Consider the following 13,265-nt stretch of genomic DNA (forward strand, 5'->3'; position numbering starts at 1 on the left):
TAACTTAACAATGGAAAGATCCTTGGATACCTTGTAGGCATCCACCATGGATGACCACAAGGCATTCCTAGGAAAAGCTTTTAGAACATACCTTACGAGGTCACGGTTTTCTACTCGTTCATCCACCGAATGGAGACCATTGATGATCTCCTTGAACCTTCCATGTATCTCACTTACAGTTTCATTTTCCTTCATGACAAGGTTCTGTAGTTGGTTTAGGAACAAATCCCTCTTGGCGATCCGAGAGTCTCGAGTCCCTTCTTGGAGCTCGATGAGCTTGTTCCATAGATCCTTCGCACTTGTGAAAGGACCAACCTTGACAAGTTGATCCTTGGCTATCCCACATTGCAAAGTGACAACCGCCTTGGCATCGGCTTGTCCCTTGCGAGTTTGCTCGGTTGACCATCTCGATGAGTCAAGTTCCTTACCTTCTTCGTCCTTTGGAGGTGAGAATCCCTCCTTGACCGAGAACCACATGGAGATATCAGTCTTGAGGTAATACTCCATGCGACTCTTCCAATACTGGAAATCTGCTCCATCGAAGAACGGTGGTCTGTTGGTGCTGAATCCTTCCTTCATGGCCATCTTGTTGCTCCTTGGAATGTTAGTCCAGATGAAGAGCACCAGGCTCTGATACCACTTGTTGGGACCTTAGATGGCTAGAGGGGGGTGAATAGCCTCTTTGAAAAACACTAAACACAAATTTCTTCAAGAACTTTGTTAGCACAGCGGAATTAGAAAACTAAAACAAGAAAGCACAGCACACTAACTCAGAGATTTACGAGGTTCGGGGATAACTTGCCCCTACTCCTCGGCGTGTCCGTAAGGTGGACGAATCCTCTTGATCTTTCGGTAGATCACACCCCGGAAGCTATCCGGCTAAAGGATTCTCCTTCTCGGTGGAGTAACCTCTCCACAAAGTCTTTAACAGCAGTAAGAAATTAAGCACAAGACTTACAGTAGTGGCTCAAGTGAAATGATCAAAGGAAGCTCACAGCCACAATCAGCGAAGAACAAGCACACTGCTTCAATCTTCCAGAGAGTTTTTCTCCACAGTTTTTCACGGCAAGAGCACAAAAGCATTGTCACGAGAGCCTCTCCTCTCCACCTTCATATGCCTCTCTGCTCTGTAACGGATCTCTGCCAAACCTGCAGCAAATCCCTGCAAATCCCTGCAACCGTCCACGACGTCGCCAATCACGCTTCTTCCTTGTCTGATTGTCTCAGCTCCCACCAATGGCATCCTCGTTTCCACTGGTACCTCTGAGCTTGAACCTATCAGCACAAGTCAAGCTGATTTCGACCAAACGGCTGCCAGCAGATCGCAAACGAGACGTTGCTACCAAAACTGGTTTGTCCGCAGCGAGACACAGCAAAAGCTTTTTCGTCGCCTTCTACTAATGATCCTTAATTTGAATTCACCCAACATCAAGTAATCTGTAACCTGTAACTTCGAGAAAGCTTACAGCAGATGGTTAGAAACGAAATAGGTAAAAGCAATTGCGAATCAGAAACAATAAGAGAAAGCGCATGCAAAAGAAGCCATCGTGGATCGGTGCATCCGATCCATGCTTCTGGATCATCTCGATCGGTGCGGACCGATCAGAACTAATCGATCGGTCCCGCACCGATCAGCGCCGCTTTCGAATGTGCGCTCGATCGCGGACCGATCAAGCACTAATCGATCGGTCCCGGACCGATCAATGAAATCTCGATGAGGCTCGATTGATTTCGATCGGTCCGACCGATCGATAAAATCACGATGGGCTCGATCGATTTCGATCGGTCTGCATCGATAAATGTTCAAGAACCATCGATCAATTCGATCGGTCGGCAAACCGATCGGTATAAGAGGATCGGGTCGCACCGATCCAGTGTCCAATTTCCGGATCGGTCGCCGACCGATCCAGCCTTCTTGATCCGGTCGAGCCCTCTCCGACCTAGTCCGGAGGAACGAGCTCCCTAGCTCTCTCCGACTTCATCTGGTCCTAGAGAACGAGCTACCGAGCCCTCTCTGACTTCGCATGCCAAGCTTCCTTCTTGGACTTTTCAACACCAGATGTCCGATCACCCTTGATCCATCTGGATTTTCCCTTGCCTGGCTTCACTCACCAGGACTTGCACCTAGCTTCACTCACTAGGGTTTTCACCTGGCTTCACTCACCAGGATTTCCAATCTGCCTGGCTTCACTCACCAGGACTTTCCAACTGCCTAACATCCCAGTTAGGACTTTCTCAATCAGGTCAACCTAGTCAACCTAGATTAGTAATTAATCTGAGTTAAATATCTGATACAAACTTAAATCAGTGTCAACAGCAAAACAACATCCAGGTCAGACTGTATCAACACCATCGACTGATTATCCAACCATAACATGCGGTAATTGTGTAGATTAAATTTTTACGTCAACCAAAACCCTCATTTCATCGATTGAAAATCTAAATCGAACTGGTAGATATGAAACAGTCAACATAAATTTAATTTATTCATTGACTGAACAAATTAATCGGTCAACTGAAAATCAAACAGACTCTCCTGATTCACGGCCAATTTAATGGATCAGTCGACCGATCAAACCTAATAAAAATGACGTCGGGAAGAAGCTTGGCATCCACAAATTAGGCTTCTCCTCTTCGTTTCCTCACCCAAGAACGCTAGACAAATCATTTCTAAGTTGCCTAAATCCCTAAAAATCTCAACCATGCCTCGTTAACTATCTTAACACTCTTATCTTTTCCTAAGAGCACCGTTACTTATTGCTTTTATCTTCAATTACAATGTAAAGAAACATAAGACCGTCTAAAAGGAGGATAGGTCCTTGCTTCGCAGCCAGGATCCTAGATTTTATACTGAAGATTTACATCAATCCTTTAGTAATAAAAAGTTCTTAGTTATTGGGACATGATGTCTTAACCTTCCATTTTATCAGACTTATTATCCTGAGACCATAGATATCATTCAACACTTTTACTTGTAGTTACTGGGACAATTGGCTCATATACCACTTGTAGTATCAGAAAGACGCTAGGGGGGAGGGGAGTGAATAGCGTTCACCGAAAAAATTACGAACGAATTAAAGGAAAGCACATAGGGGAAGAATAAAAAATAATGCTAACAAATCAAGTTTTACTTGGTTCGGAGCCTTCGACGACTCCTACTCCAAGGTCTGCACTCGTTAAGTGCTTTTGTTAGGCAATCTACTATCAGTTCGTAAATGTATTACAAGAATTGGTTACAAGAACTAAAAAGAATAAGGATACCAACACAGAAAGTAAATCTGAAGGACTCTTCATTCTTCGAACTTCAGAGCAGTCTTTCGATGTTGTCGAAGCCTTTTCAGAGCAGCAAGTGAGAAACTTATAGTAGTTGGTTAAATTGTCATTCTTTAAAGGAATGTACTTAATATTTAAATTTTTTTCAATTTTAATTTTATTAAGTTTAAATTATCTCTGGTTAAGAGATTATTTTTAATGTTTAAGTTTTTATTAATTTTTTATTTTGAATTTGTTAAATTATTTGAATTATATTTCTTTAAATGTTTATTTTAACTTTTTATTAATTATTAATTTTGAATTTACTAGGTTATCTTTGTTTAAGATGTTATCTTTAATATTTAATTTTAATTTTGAATTTGTTAAATTTAGTGTTTGATTTTACCAAAGTGTTTGATTTTATTCTTTTATTTTTTAAGTTTATATTCTTAGTTGAATTTTTTTAGATTAGTTTTATCTATGTAATTATCTTTAAGATTTAAATTTTTGTTAATTAAACTATCTTGATTTTGGATAGAATTTTTAAAATTGATATTATCTAAATTATTAAATAATTTATTAAGGTATTTATTGATTTTATCTAAATCTATTATCTCATTTTTTTAAGTTTAAATTTAAATTTATCTTAATATTTGAATTAATTATTTCTGAATTTTTATTTAATTTTGAATTTTTTGTATTAATTAATTTATTTGAATTGATTTTGTTAATGTTATCTTTGACCAAGTTAAGGCTGATGTTGATTTGGTTAAAGTCTTGATTGACTTGATCAGAATCTAGATTATTTTGTAGTTCTGAATTTGAATCATGTAAATCTAGATTATCATGGACCATATTTGGGATAATTTCATATTTATCTAAATTATCATGTAGATTATTTAAACTACTACTGATAGGGGTATTTTGATAAATTATACTAACCTTAAGTGCATCCCCTAATTCTGTAGGTTTCTCCGTTAGATTTGACTCGAGTCTGAATTCACTTTCGACTTGATCCTCTAGCTCTATCAGCTCCTCGTAAAGCTTGGTCAGACAAGTCTAGAACTCATAGGTATCTCGGTGTTCTCCAATTCTGCATGTGATTTCATTATGTAATAATTTTATAATTGAATTTATTACCTTTTTATTAGCTTCTATGTTTTGAGTTGATCGCCTCAGTGTCATGTCTCCATCGAAGTTGTTCATAAAGATGAAGCTTTACATCTACATCCTCCACGGATTGAATTCGTGCCTCTTGTACATCTCATATAATGGTGGTTCGTGGATGCTTCCTCCCTCTTGATGAGACATTAGTATACTTGTAAAAAATATAGACAAGAATCAATTTCCAAAACTTTATCTCAGGGTAAGTAGTGTGGGAGATAAAGAAATGAGGATATTTTACCGATTTCAAAAAAAGTAATATAATAATAATAATAATAATAATAATAATAATAATAATAAATATTATGACAAATTTTATCAAATGAGATATTTTACCAATTCTTATCAATGGTGAAAATTTGAAAACATAAAAAAATGAGAATTTTTTGAGGGGAAAAATGAAAGGCGTACCACCATGATACATAAAAAATGATATATAATTTATTCTTTTAAAAAGGAACCCCCTTACCTGATTGGTAGCTGCACCAATTCAAAGTGGCACTCACTCTGATTCCACTTGTAGAATCAGAAAGATGCTAGAGGGGAGGTGAATAGCGATCGTCGAAAATCGAGAGCGAATTAAATCAAAGTACGCAGCAGAAGAAAATAAAACAATGCTAACCAACCAAGTTTTACTTGGTTCGGAGCCTTTGACGACTCCTACTCCAAGGCCACACTCGTCGAGTGCTTTCGTTGGGCAATCCACTAATAGTTCACAAAAAGTGTTACAAGAGTTAAGTACAAGAACTGAAAATAAAAGTTACCAACAACAAAAAATAGGAAAGTCTTGGTCGATGGTTGTCGGAGGAGCTTCACAGCATCGTAGGAACTTTTTCAGAGCACCGAGCAAGAATGAAAGTCATAGCAATTATTGTTTTGAAGCTCTTGGTCGAAGACCTTTAAATAGGTCCATTCCGAGCGCCTGGATCACATGGCTCGGCCAATCGACACGCTCCACATCAGCTTATAGATGATTTTTCGGGTCCAGACACTTAGACCGACTCCAATCTCCCGGACCACCAAGGTGCCTCAGGCACCCGCCTAGGGTGCTTGGATCCCTTCCAAGTGTCTGGACCCCCTTTTCTTCAACATCTTTCTCCTACAAGAAAGAGGTTAGTCTAGGCGATAGAAAATATTTTTATCCTGTAAAACAAAGTTAACACAATATAATAAAATATAAGTAGTAATTAGATCCTATCTCCCCGAGATCAGAATCTAGTCAAGATCTCAGCTTAGGTTTCCCAAATGGACCTAAGTTGGACCAACACCTACAGCTCCCTCAACGGGGAACGCATCCTCACTGGATCTCTCCTCCAATTGCTTACCTTCACTTACCACTTGCAGTCGCTTGACTTACCTTTGACCCATCAGATCTTCCTGCTAGTTGTCAAGTCCGCAGAGTTAACTGGACTTCAGCCGATTGTCAAGTCTCACAGACCCAACTGGACTTCTCACTAGATATTGAGTCACGCGGACCTATCTGGACTTCCCACCAACTATCAGGTCTCGTGCACCTAGCTGAATTTCAGCCTGGTGTCAGGTCTTTCAAATTTGTCAACTCCTGCACACTTGATAGAAATGTCAAATAAATATCACATCTAACTTTAACCTATCTATCATATATCAAAACCAGATTATTAGTGCAACCTGCACCAACACATACAACCCCACACTCTATATTGAGTTCTATCATCCAGAGTTGCATCCAAGGATATATTGTTTGATCTTCACATGTTCCTTTGATTTTTGTAGATATGGCCTTTAGCCAACCAAATCTTTCTCTTTCCATCCTATTCATACATACTATCGGACCCATTTTCCCATCTAACTCTGGATATCATGTATGCTGATTTCTTCGAGGGTCCACACCCAAGAAGATGTCGTCAATTCCTCCCATTCCAAGAGACAATGCACTTTTTAAAATGGTTGTCTCTTGTGTTCATCCCCTAGCATCATGAGACTTAGTTGTCCTGCGTCTAGTGCATCTCATTCTGATGTACACACTGAGACATCGATTAGACTTTGATTTGGGGTATTAGGTCTATAGGTCCATCATTTATTATTCGGGGTATAGTATCTCGAATAAGGTTCATATGATCCAGTGTCACATCCTTACAACTTTCATTGCATCAATAGGGATAAGTGTCGGACGAGGAGAGTTGATAGAGTTATCTAATTTTGATCTGGTGGGTAGTCGTCAATTGTCCCTAGCTAGGATCAAGGCTAATTTACAAGGTCTTGTATATAAGCGCACTCATCCTTGTTATGTCCGACCCATTAAAGAGGAGGCTGATGATGAGGATGTGCCTATTGCAGTCGAGGAGTCCCATGATCCACGATAGCCTAGGAGTTCACCCTGACTCCATTCCTAGATACATCTTAGGGGGCATCATCTATAGCTCCTCCACCTATAAGTGCCCCTTACAGTCGACTTCGCAATGACATCTTCAATCATTTCGACTCACTCCAGACTATGATCCAGGGTCATTACACTTTATTCCAAGGGCAGCTCACAGATTTCCATCAGGACATGACCAATCGAGTTGATACTCTAGAGGCAGATCTGATGTTTGATTTTGTTTGCATGTTTTAAACTTAGACCTACTTATTTAATTGACTTGTTCATACTTTAATCTATCCTAGCTTCATGCTTTATCTAATGATGCAGTTATTTTGTTATTGCTTATCTTATTATTATCCTTATCTTTTATGCAAAAACTATCTCATTGAATCTTTGTTCATATAACATTTCTTTTTGAAACTTTTACCTTTGAAATTTTATTCAAAATTATTTTTGAAAATTATGTATACTTAATTTATTTTTCAAATTTTCAAAAATTATTTAGTACTAAAAAAATATTTCAAAATTGATTTTAAAAATTTATTTGTACTCATTTTCAAAATTTATTAGAAAATTTATGAAAATAATTTTATTTTAAGCAAATTTTTTAAAAAATATATTTTCAAACTTATTCATTTAGTCATATTTTCACTTGGAAAATGTTTTAATACTTAGAATTATCTTCAAATTTTTAAAAATTAATGTTATTTTTTAATCTATTTTTGAAAATTAATGTTTTCCAATTTCATTAACAATTTTTTACTTAATCAAAAATATGTTTACAAATTATCTCTATTTAAGAAACATCTTTCAAAGTTTTACTTTAAAATTATTTCAAAAAAAATTGTTTTGCTATGATCACATTTTTTTTTATGTGTATCAAAGGAGGAGAGAGAGATTGAATTCAGTATGAGAGTTTAATTTAAGGGGAAATTTTTTTTCCTTTAAACTACTCTAAATTATTTAACTTAACTTTGAACTTAGATTGTTAAACATTAAAAAGAAAAATATTATTAGTGTAGGGTGCACCAGAATCAACTATGCTTTAATATTGTCAGATGTTTAACTTAAATCTTATTGTTATATGATGAATTGAACAAGTGTGCAAGATGTTCAACTTGGAAAGTCCTAGTTGACATTAGGTATGGGAAAGTCATAGTTGCAATTATGTAAGGAAAGTCTCAGTAAATCTTGAAAACTAGGCAGAAAGTCTAGATGGGTCAAGTGGACTTGATATCTGGTTGGTGGATTCGATAGGTCAAGAGGACTCGATATCGAATCAAGAGGAAGCTCTAGCAGGCCGATCTGATGCTGAGAGATTAAAATCCAAACAGGTCTAGAGGACCCGATGTTTGGAAGTGAGTGAGGTAAGCTCCTGGAGGGAGTGTAGTGAGGTTGTATCCTGATAGGGGCAAACCTTAGGCATTGATCCAATTGAAGAAACTAGGAGATTTCTAAGTTGAGATCAAGATAGTCCTGACTGTCATACTACTCAAGCATATTCATATCTAACTAATTCTATTTTGCAAGACTACTATCAATACTATTTGTTGGGACACTTCGGAGCTAGAGGGGGTGAATAGTTCACTCGCTTCATTGATGAAGATCTTTTGTAGTGGAAATACTCAAAGCAAACTCTCAATGCTAATAAGTAGATTTACTTGGTATCTATATCAAGAAAAAGAGACTAATCCAAGGATCCACATACTGAATACACTCTCCACTATGTAAACCCTCCTTCTTGAAACAATCGGAGATGGAGAAACCTCATACAACACTCACACAAGTATACAACTCAAAACAAGAAGTGAATGTACAAAAATACAAATAAAACCTCTTCTTACTTGATCTTATGTAGCTTGAGGATGCCTCTTGACTCTTAGAAGTATAGCAACATTTGTCCCCAAGATCTTTCAAGAACCAGCGATGTTGAGCTTGAAGTGTAGGTCCCTTATGGCCGGCAAGAGGGGGGGAATTGCTTGAAAAATGAATACGCAAACCTTTCTCGACCTTATAGCTTAATTAACACAAACACTTGTATAAAAAAAAAATAAGAAGAAAATTAATTAAAAGACAGAGGCACATAAATTTACTTGGTTTGCAATCAGATGATTGCTAATCCAAGACAAGTAAAGCTCACTATGACAATCTCCTTTGGGTGGAGTAGCCTTTTATAAAATTGACAGCTCACACAGTAGTAGAATATACAAAGAACTCATTTACAATTATTGTTTTCTAACTATTGAAAGCAGAGTTGTATTTATAGACCTGATCTGGGTGTCTAGAAGGGCTTTGAGCACCTAAGCATGGATAAAAGTTTATTTGCGTCACAACGGATCACGACAGCTTGACAAGTGATAAGTTTTGTGGTACGGGCGCCTGAACCAGGTCCGAGCGCCCGAACTTGGCTAAACCATCCCTCTACCAAGGCGCGAGCCTGGGGCACCCTGGTTGGCCCCGGGGGTCCGTGCACCTGGACCTGGTCCAAGCGCCCAGAGTCCGGATGCCTGGAATAGCTCCAATCGCCCGGACTAGAGTCAACTCCATGTTGACTTTTGTTTGGGTCTTCCGCTCCAACTCCGCTCGCCTAGGTGATTTCGGCCATCTGGAATAGGCCTTACCCGAACTCATTTTTCGACCTTCTCGAGCAACCTCCTGCTCCAGCTTCTCATCCCTCAGAATCGCCGCGTGTTTCCTTCTCATCCATCAACGTACTCTTCCATAGCACCTCGTCCCTCAGACGCGCCGAATCCGTCGGCTCTCTCCCATGTCGTCATTCTAGCTAGCTGTGTTTTTCGCTTGACCTCTTATGCTCATAAGTTCCTGCACACTTAGACATAAGGATCAAACCATAACAGGACTTAACTTGACTTGGCTAATCACATCAAAACTATCATGGGATACTTACATGAAAAAGCGAAGAGAATCATGTGTTAGCATTATATTGTTTGAACCTCACTGTCACCTTTATATCTGCGCTTCTAGGGCTCCCAATCGATTAGGCATCCTCCCAATCAATTTCCATGTCAAATCTGCATGATCCCAGCCGTCCAAACCTCGCAACCTGCTCAACTGTCATATCCCAATCAATTGACCAATCGATTGGGGAGGCTTTGATTAATCGACCGATCGATTCAGAGCGCCTCTATGCTCTCACAGATTTCCTCGGAATCGATTCCGGCTACCTCGCATCCATCATGAGAAAACCTCCCCAACCGATCGATTGGGGAGCACACTGTGCTCTCGTACAAATATCAATCGACCGATCGATTGGACTGCCCTTACTCACAGGACTTTCCCAATTGATCGATTGGGCTCTGGTTCAATCGATCAAACCCTAACTATATTCACTCAAGCTTAGGGTTCCTATTTCCAACATCCGGCCAATAGTGACCTGTTAGAACTTCTCATTGCCTAGCATATAGCCAACCTTGACCTATTGGGACTTCGTCATCAAGTGTCCAATCAATCCTTTGATCCACTTGGATTGTTCTCCTCGTGCCAAGTGTCTGGTCAACCTTGACCCACTTGGATTTATCATCTCGTGTCAAGTGTCTGGTTCTTCATAACCCACTTGAACTTCCAAACACTAAGTATCCCGTCAACCTTAACTCATCTAAATTTTCACATGTCTGGCTTCACTCATCAAGACTTCCCTTCTGCCTAGCTTCACAGACTAGGGCTTTTCACTTAGCTTTACTCACCAGGATTTTCCTTCTACCTAGCTTCACTCACTAGAATTTTTCACCTGACTTCACTCACCAGGATTTTCCTTCTACCTAGCTTCACTCACTAAGTCTTTCACCTGGCTCCACTCACCAGGATTTTCCTCACCAAGTATCCGATCAACACTAACCCACTTGGATTTCCATCTTCTATCAACCTTCTCATTGGACTTGCCTTTTGCTAACCTCCATTTAGGATTTCCTAGTCAAGTATTCAGTCAACATTGACCTACTTGACTCTTCTTCATATTAAACTGGTCAACCTTGACCAATCTCTCCAAACGGACAATTGCACCTGCAATCTCCATATATTGTCAAAAATCAAAACTCAGACATCCAGACTCAAGTTTTAGTCAACTCAAGCTTAGTCAACCTTGACACAGGGGAAATTACACCGACACTATTGTACTAACTTTATTTTGCAGATAAATGAAGTTCCAAGTTGACTTAGGATTCGGTCGACCGAACATGTGATTTGGTCGACTGATCCGGCCAACATGGCACAGATCATATCGAAGTCCAAACCAATATGGTATACACAGGGGCGGAGCCAGGATTAGATATCTAGGGGGGCCAATAACAACCATGAGAATGATCAATTATTTATTATATATAACAATAAAATTTAAATATATCATATTTACATCAAATAATACATCAATATGCAATATCCACTATCAAACTTTCCAAAATACATCATTTACTTCCAAAGTTTCCAAAATACATCATTACTCTCAATTCCCAAATCTATTAGAATTTAGAACGTCTCTCTTGCATATCACAAAAATCATCTATAATTGAATCTATACTGAATTGTTTAGCAGTTTGCTTTTCAATATACACTAGCAAATAGTCATTCAGAAATTCATCATCCATCTTATTACGAAGTGTAGTCTTTACTATATTCATTGCAGAAAAAGATCGTTCTGTGGTAGCCGTAGAAACTGGAAGCGTGAGAATAAGTGTTACGACTCTAAACACAAGCGGAAAAATTTCTGACTTTCTAGTTTTCACCATCCATTGGCATAAATCAGAAATAGTTGCCAATGTTCTAAAATCAGGAAGTTGTCGAACATGATCAAAATGCTCAAATTGGATTCTTAATTGTTGCATCTCGTGCTCTGCAAAGTCTTTTAAGTAAAACTTTTGTACCAGTCTACAAATATCATCAATTCTGAATGAAGTGTGCATCTCTCTTGGATCTAATGCTGAGCTAAGAATAATCAACTCTATTGTGTTGTCATTGAATTTGTTGTTCAATTCTTGCAATTGAGAGTCTATCACAGCATTAAAAAGATCAACTTTGTAATGATGTTCTATTGTAATTTCATCTTGTTGATGGCGTGCCCTTCCTCTTCTTGCAATATATTGAGCATTGAAATCTGGCATAGCTTCACTCACTAGGATTTTTCACCTGACTTCACTCACCAGGATTTTCCTTCTGCATAGCTTCACTAAGTCTTTCACCTGGCTTCACTCAACAGGATTTTCCTCATCAAGTGTTCAGTCAACACTGACACACTTAGATTTCCATCTTCTATCAACCTTCCCATTGGACTTACCTTTGCCTAACCTCCAGTTAGGATTTCCTAGTCAAGTATCCAGTCAACCTTGACTTACTTGACTCTTCTTCATATTAAACTAGTCAACCTTAACCAATCTCCCCAAACGGATAATTGCACCTGCAATCTCCATATATTGTCAAACATCAAAACTCAAATATCCAGACTCAAGCTTTAGCCAACTCAAGCTTAGTCAACCTTGACCCAGGGAAAATTGTACCAATACAATTGTGCCAACTTTATTTTACAGATAAACAAAGTTCCAAGTTAACTGAGGGTTTGGTCGACCGAACATGTGGTTTAGTCGACTGATCTAGCCAACATGGCATAGATCAGATCGAAGTCCAAACCAATATGGTATACAGTGCTATTATTCGACATATAAAGGTTATCGGTCAACTGATACTTAAAAGGAAATGACAAAAGATCATATCATGGCGTAGCAATTCTAGATTAGATCGGATTACGTAGAAAAGGTATACTCAGGGTTCTATAAACAGATCAGGTTTATCACATGGTTCAGTCGACAGATAGGAGGTTTTGTTGACCGAAAGGTTCAATCGATGGAACAGTGGATCAGTCCACCGAATAGTGCTTATAAAAAAAGACCTCGGGGTCCAAACCAAATACTCAATTCATTTTCATTCGATCTCTTACTGTGCTTATTCATGCTCATGCAAACTTCTGTTACTACAATGCCGAAAGGCTCTCTAACAATCTACGCTTCATCCTTGATCATTATTATCAGTATATTTATATTTTTGTTTGTATTCATTCTATAAGGATATTACTAGTATTGCCATCCTCACGGGACTGCGAACCAAATAAAAATGGAATTTGTGTTCTTGTTCTTATTTTTTTTTTATGTTTGCTGTACTTTAATTTATATTTTAAAAGAAAAAATTTAAAACTAATGAGATTCACCCTTCTCACATTATCTACTATCCTTCATTTAATACTTATATAAATGAGTTAATTGAATTGACACCTTCAATACTTTAGTTTTCTCTAATTGTCAATTTGTCATCATATTTTCTTTTCTAAAGGATTGGCATGCAAGAACACCCAAGTTCTTATCATATGAAACATTTTAATTAGTTCTAATTAAATAATTCCAACAACTTAATCAGATTGTTTAGGAAGAAATTATGTTTAAGCAATATCTCTTGCCCTCATCGTCATTGTGTCATTCAATGCTGGGAGGAGCCAAAGAAAATTTAG

Source organism: Zingiber officinale, chromosome 5A (assembly GCF_018446385.1).
Source record: "Zingiber officinale cultivar Zhangliang chromosome 5A, Zo_v1.1, whole genome shotgun sequence".
NCBI classification, from domain to species: Eukaryota; Viridiplantae; Streptophyta; class Magnoliopsida; order Zingiberales; family Zingiberaceae; genus Zingiber; species Zingiber officinale.